We start from the raw sequence: 8,445 nt of genomic DNA, 5'->3' as shown, positions 1-8,445 counted from the left end.
GCTGTTGAATATTCTTATTTCTCAACGAAGTAAATATGGAAAACAAATTTTATTGCCGGTCATAAGTGGTGTATCTTATATTAGTGGGTTATTTCATCAAGGGCATGTTTTTTGGGATTTTATTGTTTTTATTTATGACAAGGGGGGCGCCGCCTTCATGTTGGATTGAAAAAATTTAGCTTATGATATTGAAAATAATGCTACTGCTCTTTATATTTCTATGTATGTCAGTTTCATTTTTTATGCAATTGTGATTGATCAAAAAGGTTTTCAAAGGGCAACCTGTGCTGCTAAATATTTATTTTTAAGGATTAGATCTTAATGATGTATGAGAATTTTTACTTTCTCCTTTATGTGATGCTTTCCGAACTTTTATTTGGTCTGGTGAACGTACGCAACTCTATGTTCGGCCGCCAGTAGAATCGTGCCACGCGTTTTTATTATTTACCGCGCGCCCCGACAACCTGACTCGGAACGGACCCAAGATTACTCGGTATTGCTCGGTATTGCTAGGTATTGGTCGATTTTGCTCGGCAATAATAAATACCGAGCAATACCGATGAAATACCTAGCAATACCGAGCAAATACCGAGTTGTACCGAGTTGTACTGAGTTTTTTCTAGCAATACCGTGCAAATACCTAGAAATACCGAGCAAATCCCTAACAATACTGGGCAAATTCTGAGCAAATACGGAGTTGTACCGAGTTGTAGAAAAACTCGGTACAACTCGGTATTTGCATGGTTTTGGTCTTCACAGAGTGGTATTTCTCGTTTTTGCAAAGCAATACCGAGCAAAACCAAGAAAATCGCGAACATAGCATTCCCGGGTTCCGGTCCTGGTCAAGTCGTTGGTCCGCGCGGTAAAAGAGTAAGAGCACGTGGCGACATGTTATTGGCGGCCGAACGTAGCTCTACCTCCGGTCAGAGGACGTAATAATTGTTCATGCTTTCCACTGATGATTGGAGCCTCCTCTATCTTCATAACTCATTACCTCGGAGTCTGTCAGTTGTGATAGGTAATCATTTCGATTTACTGGCTTAATTTTTTTTTCTTTAATACATGCTGTTAATCCATGCTCCACAATCTAGGTATCATTTTTACATTACAAGGTGTTTAGTTTGTAAGTGGATTCACCATATTATGATATTAAGTGCGGACATCTTTTCTCTTACTCTCACATTCAAGTCATTGAATCCAAGATAAGTGATACATTATTTGGTGACTTGTCAGCTCAGCACAATGCCCCATTATTGCGTTCAGGCAACCTATTCTGTCATATTAAGATATTTTCTCTTTCGATGGCTAATTTGGTGAACTCAAAGTTAGAATCATAGAGTAATTCTAGTGAAATGGTTTCTTTTTGGAGCAGAAAATATATGAAAATAAAATTTCAAATTTTTTTTTTTGAGATGCATTCATGTGACACATCGTTTATTAGTTTTGGATTTTGAGATCAAGGGGCAAAAAATCAAAAGTAACGTAAAACATTGTTCTAGGATAAGATGGGTGCATTTAAAGAATATTAACAAAATATGCTCGAGAGCAAGATTCTAGATCTTAAGATTTTTGTCCGTGTAAGAGAAAGCAAATATTATATGGGAAAAAGTAGTTAATGATATTAAGAATGTTGCAAAAGGTATGTTCAATGAAGGTTGTGAGAATACGAATTGACTTTAGTGACTTTAGCAAACTTATAAGTAACGGATGGTGTTGCCTCGAATTTGGCTCGACCCTTCACTACAAGAAAATGAGTCAATAACGATCAATAAATTAAGACAAAATGAAAATGGTTTCTAAAGATGATTAATCATTCAATTTCTACAAAATGTATGTTGAAGTTGCCTTGAATTTGGCTCGACCCCTTTTTGTTTATATCCTTGATTGTCGTACGCTTTGCAGATATGTTCGGGTTCTAAGTGGGCAGCGCACCCTGGCGAGGTTCAACCTGCCCGATCAGATCACCGGGTCATGGACCTCCAAAACAAATTTTGGTTGTAACTTGTTAGGATATTTTTGGAATTCAAATTAATAAATAAAATGATAAATTCTCTTTACTATTTCACTATATATTTGGTTCATCGTTCCCTAACAATTACACCTCAATACAATGTGTTTAATTATGCCGGGTACAATTTCCTAAAGACCATAGTGTTTTAAAATTTTTAGGGGCGGCAATTGCCTAAAATCCCTATAGTAAAGACTAAAAATAAATGTTGAGGGGCAAATTACCTAAATAATCAATTGCTTAAGGGGGCATCCGCCCATGTTGTCAGCTGGGAGCTGAGCACAATGCCACTTTCTTACTTTTCATCAATAATGTTCTGAAGCTTTCAGGCAAGCTATTCTGCCATATTTAGGCTTTGTTTGAGACAAATTTTTTATTGCTTTTGAAAGCATTTTTCTACTTGCCTTATTTAATGGATTCTGCTGTCATCTGACCGTATTCCTTGTCTCTCATTCTTCATCTTTACTTTTGGAATTTAGTTAATTCTGTTGGGTTTTTGATGTTTCATAATGTGCAGGGTAGGATGCATTATTCTCTTTGAAGTTCCAATGAAATTACCGTTCTGAGTAGTTTCAGATGCATATTTATATTGGTGGATCAATGGATGAGATATGCGAGCCTTCATATTTTGGATGCCTAGTCTTCTACTTCTGTATCATTTTATCTATCTTCAATTATGGGAGGATCCAATGGCTTTTAAACTCTCTCTCTTTCTCTCTCTCTCTCTATATATATATATATATAGATATGATTCGACATTGAGAATTAGTTTGATTAGATATGAATTTGATGCATATTTGAATCAGATGCATTCAAAATTAATTTCAGGACCATTCGAACTTTTATTTTGGCAAACTTATATCCATTATGAATGTCTTGACTAGGAATTTTTATTAGGTCCGGACACCTGACGTAGCTATACATCCGGGTGCCAATAAAATGTCTCCACGTGCTCTTACTCTTTACTGCGCGGCCCGACAACCTGACCCGGACCGGAACCCGGTATTGCTATGTATTAGCTGATTTGTGCAGACCAGGGTATTGCTCGGTTTTGCTCGTTATTGCTCGGTAACGAGAAATACCAATCTGTCAATACCAATACCTAGCAATACCGAGCAACACCAAGCATTACCGAGCAATAATGAGCAATAACGAGCCTTGAGATTTTTTCCATTAAGGCGGGGCACGACACTATTAATTTTCTCGAAACATTTTGGGCAATGTGAAGGAATATGTGAACGGTGAGGCATATTTTTTCAATTAATGGCTGATAATTATATTCAAAACAAACAAAAAATTCTTGTTATTTGTACTTTTATTTCCTCGTTTGAATATTTCTTTTGGAAGAATTTTACTGGCCATTTCCACCACCGAGTGACTGATCTTCTACAACCCAGGATTCTTATACTCATTTTGCAATGGTGAACACCAATGATGGCCTGAAAATTCTCTGGTAACCGATTTTATGATTTTCCTTATTTATGCTTTGAAGTGAGTGGACTTCTAGAAAGCTGCATTTTTGTCTGTGTTGGAATGAAGGTCACATTGTCTCTCACTCTTTCTCTCTTAAAGCACTGTGCAGTAACCATGGTAGTTTGAGATGAGGCTACTGGTAACCAAAGTGACGCTACCTATTATTAATTTCGTTAGAAATTCAACCCTGATGGGGGATATTTTTTTCCATTTACAGATGGAGGGGCTACTAGTAGCCTCATCTCCTCAATGAAATGCAATTAAAAAGGCCTAATCATATGGTAATTTTCAAGATTAGTGGCAATACTCATAACATGTCTTGTGTTTATCTGTTTTATGAGTGAAAAGTTTTGAGGGCAATGATGATGATGATGAGTTAGTTCTTCCTCTACTATGAAGCTCCACCTGCAACCTACTTTAGTGCTATTAAATACTTCCCACAGTAATTCTTCTTTTTACCATTGTTGCTGCTACTTCAAGAATCTGCTTATTTTTATTTCGCTTACCTGCATGTTCTAACTTTGCGTCAGATTCTTTTAAGCAGGAGGACCTGGAGGCATTTGTTTGCAAGACGCTTGCAATCACAGAAAATCGTGTAAAAGGGAAAAACAATGAGACCACGCTCAGTTGAAATGATTTCATTAGTGTTTGAATATATTGCAAGTTACTTATTAGTTCTTTAGATTGAGGGCCATCAGATTTTAATAATCAACCGTCGAGTTGAAATCTTATGATGAACAATTATCGGATGGAAATCCGGCGACAATCGGTTGTTCGGTGGGATTTTGGTGTCAGTTTGTGGCCTGGCGATATTCCAACGTCGACTGGTGGTTCGAAGTTTAAGGCTTCAAGGATATCCACAAAATGTGGTTCTCTGGCAAGGGTAAGGTAGCAAGGATGGCTATTAAGGCTTGAAGTTTGTGATGAGAGTAGAATTTTTTTTTTAAAAAAATTGTGTGACGTTTTATGTGGTTCTATATATCTGGAATTCCATCGGCTTTTAGTAGTTTTTTCAACTTTGCAATTGCACATGTCCATTACATAATCAAAGCCTCTTTGTCCTCCTTGTTTTTCCCAAGATTAGAGGGATGGAACCCCTTTCCTCACCGAATAAGAAATATTTTCTTTTTAATCTTTTATATTCAACTGTTTATATGATTCCATCTTTGTTGGGCTTAAGACTTCTTTGAGCGAGATAAACTTCATTTTCAACAAATTTATTTTTGGGAAATTGATGTGCTCGAATATGTCAAGAACATCCTTATATGAATGGTATCGGGCTATTTTTTCTCTGGCGTAATCCCAGTGATAGATTCATTCGTTGAGGTGGTGATTATGTTGGCTATGATGATGGTCTCATGAGTAATGGTAATGCATTAATGCCTCACTATTAGGGCAAATTATTATGTCCGGTGTCCGGATTCGTCCGGACACCAACTAGACACGCCACGTCACTAAAATACACCGGGACCCAGTGTATTCGGGTGACGTTGCGCGTCTGGATTGGTAGGGTTTTCCTTACCTCTTCTCAAGCTGTTCGCTGTAAAAGAAACTATCCTTCAGCGCGCTTTTTCGGCCAAATCACAAATCCCATAAATCCGTGAAATTTCAGGATTTATTTATTCTCGGATTTACAGTCCAAAGAGGGAGACTGAGGATTTATTCCTCCGTGAGATTCAGCGGGTGCTCAAATCCCGTTTTTAGGATTTGGCAAAAGTCCTGCTCTAAATCAGCATAAATCCTGTTAAATCCTTTATCCAAACAGCCCTAGGGATTAGCCACTATACACGCATGGATATTACTATTTTTAATTTTTTATGATCTGGAGTCTTTGGATGTCCTGCAGCTTATGAAGCAACAGCAGCTGGCATTACAATGGGGATTTATACATAGCTATCTGTAAAAAGCTTTCTACGTGCCCTAATTAATGGATTCTACTGTCATCTGACCCCTACCCCTATCCGTATTCTTTGTTTCTCATTCTTTTTCTTTACTTTTGGAATTTTGTCAGCTCTGTTGGGTTATTGATGTTTCATAATGTGCAGGGTAGGATGCATTATTTTCTTTTAAGTTCCATTGAAATTCCCGTTTTTAGTAGTTGCAGATGCAGATTTGTAGCGGATCAATGGATGAGGTTGTTGTGGAAGAAGCATGAAACATGACTCGTTGGGTTGTTGCACTAAGTTGTTTTTATTGTGGTTGTTATTTAATTTTAGGGAAATTTACATACATACCACTTTACAATGCTGATCTATTTTATTAAATGTTGATGCATTTCCTATTTTAATCTTTCTTGGTTGAGTTCTCATATCTTTAATTGAGAATGATGAGGCATCAAAGATATATCCGCAAGCAACAGATGCCTCCATTTTTTTATTAGGGCTTTAGCTGTGAGGACCGCGTCAAAGATTCTCTTTTTCTAAGATGGAGTGCAGGAGTTGTCTATGGATATCTCCTTATTGAAACACCATGCAACAACCTTGGTAATTCAAGAGGATCTGAATCCTCTCTCTTTCTCTCTCTCTCTCTCTCTCTCTCTCTCTCTCTCTCTCTCTCTCTCTCTCTCTCTCTCTCTCAAATTGCCCTTAGCTTAAAAAATATGCGGACAAGAGGAGAAATATTTGGATGGTGAGACATTTTTTGATTGATGGCTTATTGTTATAGTTGTGTTTTGTTTTCCTCAATAATTTAATCATCTAGATTTCTATTGGAAGAATTATGCTGGTGATTGCCAATAAGTCTCTGATCCACACTTGGATTTCTAGATTTATTATAACATCAAGGATGGCCAAAAGATTCTCAGGCAACCAATGTTATGATTTTCTCTTTTAGAAAGCTGCTTATTTATTTATTTATTTTGTGTTGGAATTCTGTTGTCATATTGCCCACTGTCTCTCTTTCTTTCCTTTAACAGGGTGCAATAACCATTGGTAATTTGTGTAGCACATTTGAGAGGTTTGATGGAGAAGTATAAAAAGTGTAAGGAGGATCTACATATGATATACATTAATTTCTAATTTAGGAGGTCGTCTAGGGTTTGTTTTTCATCTTTTTTTCCGTGCTTTGTTGATGTCGTTTTTCCTCATCACCATTTCTTTGTGGCTGCTTTGGCTCCGTTTACTTTTTGTGAAATGGTTTTTGATAGAGTTGCAAAAACAGCTTCTTCGCCTCTTTTGAAGGCAGCAAATTCGAAGTCGTGACAGGAGCTCGCTTGCTGCATAGGTAAATACCTTCGCCTCCTTGAAGGCGGGAGCTCGCTCGCCTGCCCTGGAAGAACTTCATAAGTCTGTAAATCCTGTTAGATTTGCCAAACAATGGGATTTAGTAAATTCTGGATTTACGCCGTAAATCTGTAAATCCAAGATTTACGATTGATTCGCATTTATTGCGTGATCTGAAACTGTTTGGCAGGATTTACGACAAATCTTACTTAAATCGCTTTACCAAACAACTCCTTCGGCTTATCGTCGGATTTACGATTGCGTTTTTTGGCGTTTGGCCGAATTTAGCTAAAATCGTGCAACCGAACAGGCATTTTGAGCTAACTATTTTGGCATTTTAATGTTAGTTTTTGTGGCATATTGGCATGGTAGCTCCCTTTCTATTATCCTATTACCTTTTATATTTATTTATGTGCATTGCATATCAAAAGGCTTTTAAATACTAATGGTAACTTTATCTTCTCACATCGCTCATTATTTTTGGGGGAATGAAGCATTATTCTTGTTATGTCTGGAATATTCGTGGTGGTAGAGAAATATAAAGTTTAGCGTCTTAACTTTATACGAAGAACCTGCACTCATGCAAATAAAAGAGTAGAGGTATAACATTCAGTTGTTTTTAAGAGAACAAGATTTTTACGTGGAAAATCCTGAAATGGGTAAAAAACTTGGTGACTGGCCCTGTTTAAATGAATCCACTAATGTTTGCAGTTGATTACTAATGAGGCCGTTTCATAGGGAGAAGGCCCTGGCTCAAAGTTGCCAATATACATATAGAGTGCATTACGTAGTGGTAGTTGGAAGAATATGTGTTGACATGTTTTGAATGGACGGAAGATAACGACTTCCTTGATCATGGACCATTTATCGAGTATTTGCGTATCTTAGTGATATCATAATTTGGTGATCTTGGGCTTGTTGGATTCTTCTCGTCGAGCCGCTAGATTTGATTATATGCATGTCACATTTTAGAATTGTTTGGTCATTCAATTTTATGGTTGAACCTTCCAATTGCGCTTTGGGTATTTGATTTAAACCCATTCCTGGTTGGATTGGGTCCTATTTGGTGTCTTTGGGTTTGTCTTTTCGAGACGTTCAATTTGACTTTAAGTATGCTGAAATTGGAGTTCAGATGACTCCGAATTTAATTTTAGAATTTTTTAATATGAATTTGGAGATTTGTGCCCGATCAATTTAATTTTTTGATGATACATCAATTCTCAATGCTAGTATCTGAGGTTCTTTCTCCTCTATATGGGTTCCATACAGAGCATGATGATGATGATTTAATGATTAGCCACTATCCACACATGGATATCCCTTTGTTTCTTAGCTGTGATATGGAATCTTTGGATGTCCTACAGCTTTTGAGACAACGAAAGCGGGCATTAAAATGGGGATTCTTACGTAGCTATCTGTGGAAAACTTCTCTACTTGTCTTATTTGATGGATTTTGCTGTCATCTGACCGCTATTCCTAGTCTTGGTCTCCCATTCTTCTTCTTTACTTTCTGAAGAATGGTAAGGATGGTGATACATTTTTACAATTAATGGCTGATAGTTATAGTTGTCTTTTGCTTGCCTTAGTACTATAATCATTGAGATTTTTCTTGGAAGAATTCTGCTGGTGATTGCCAACAAGTGACTGATCTTATGGAAATCATGTTTCTTATACTCATTTTGCAATGGCTAACTTCAAGGATTGCCTGAAAATTCTCAGGCAAACGATGTTATGATTTTACCT

At 37.1% G+C, this 8,445-nt stretch overlaps 1 long non-coding RNA gene across 2 annotated transcripts in view; it reads left to right on the top strand.

Annotated features, from left to right (window-relative positions):
* The window catches only part of LOC114580112, a 79,628-nt gene that overhangs the window by 16,457 nt on the left and 54,726 nt on the right, over window positions 1-8,445 (top strand). Inside the window, exon 3 of one of the 2 annotated variants that reach the window (XR_003701389.1) lies at window positions 2,526-4,061. The exons of the other annotated variant lie outside the window; for it this stretch is intronic. This is a non-coding gene — a long non-coding RNA (uncharacterized LOC114580112). Of the gene's footprint in view, window positions 1-2,525; window positions 4,062-8,445 lie in introns of those variants that run through there. 2 annotated transcript variants of the gene reach the window in all.

The sequence above is a fragment of the Dendrobium catenatum genome, unplaced genomic scaffold (genome assembly GCF_001605985.2).
Source record: "Dendrobium catenatum unplaced genomic scaffold, ASM160598v2 fragScaff_scaffold_763, whole genome shotgun sequence".
Classification (NCBI taxonomy): domain Eukaryota; kingdom Viridiplantae; phylum Streptophyta; class Magnoliopsida; order Asparagales; family Orchidaceae; genus Dendrobium; species Dendrobium catenatum.
This window is presented reverse-complemented; position numbering and strand designations above follow the sequence as displayed.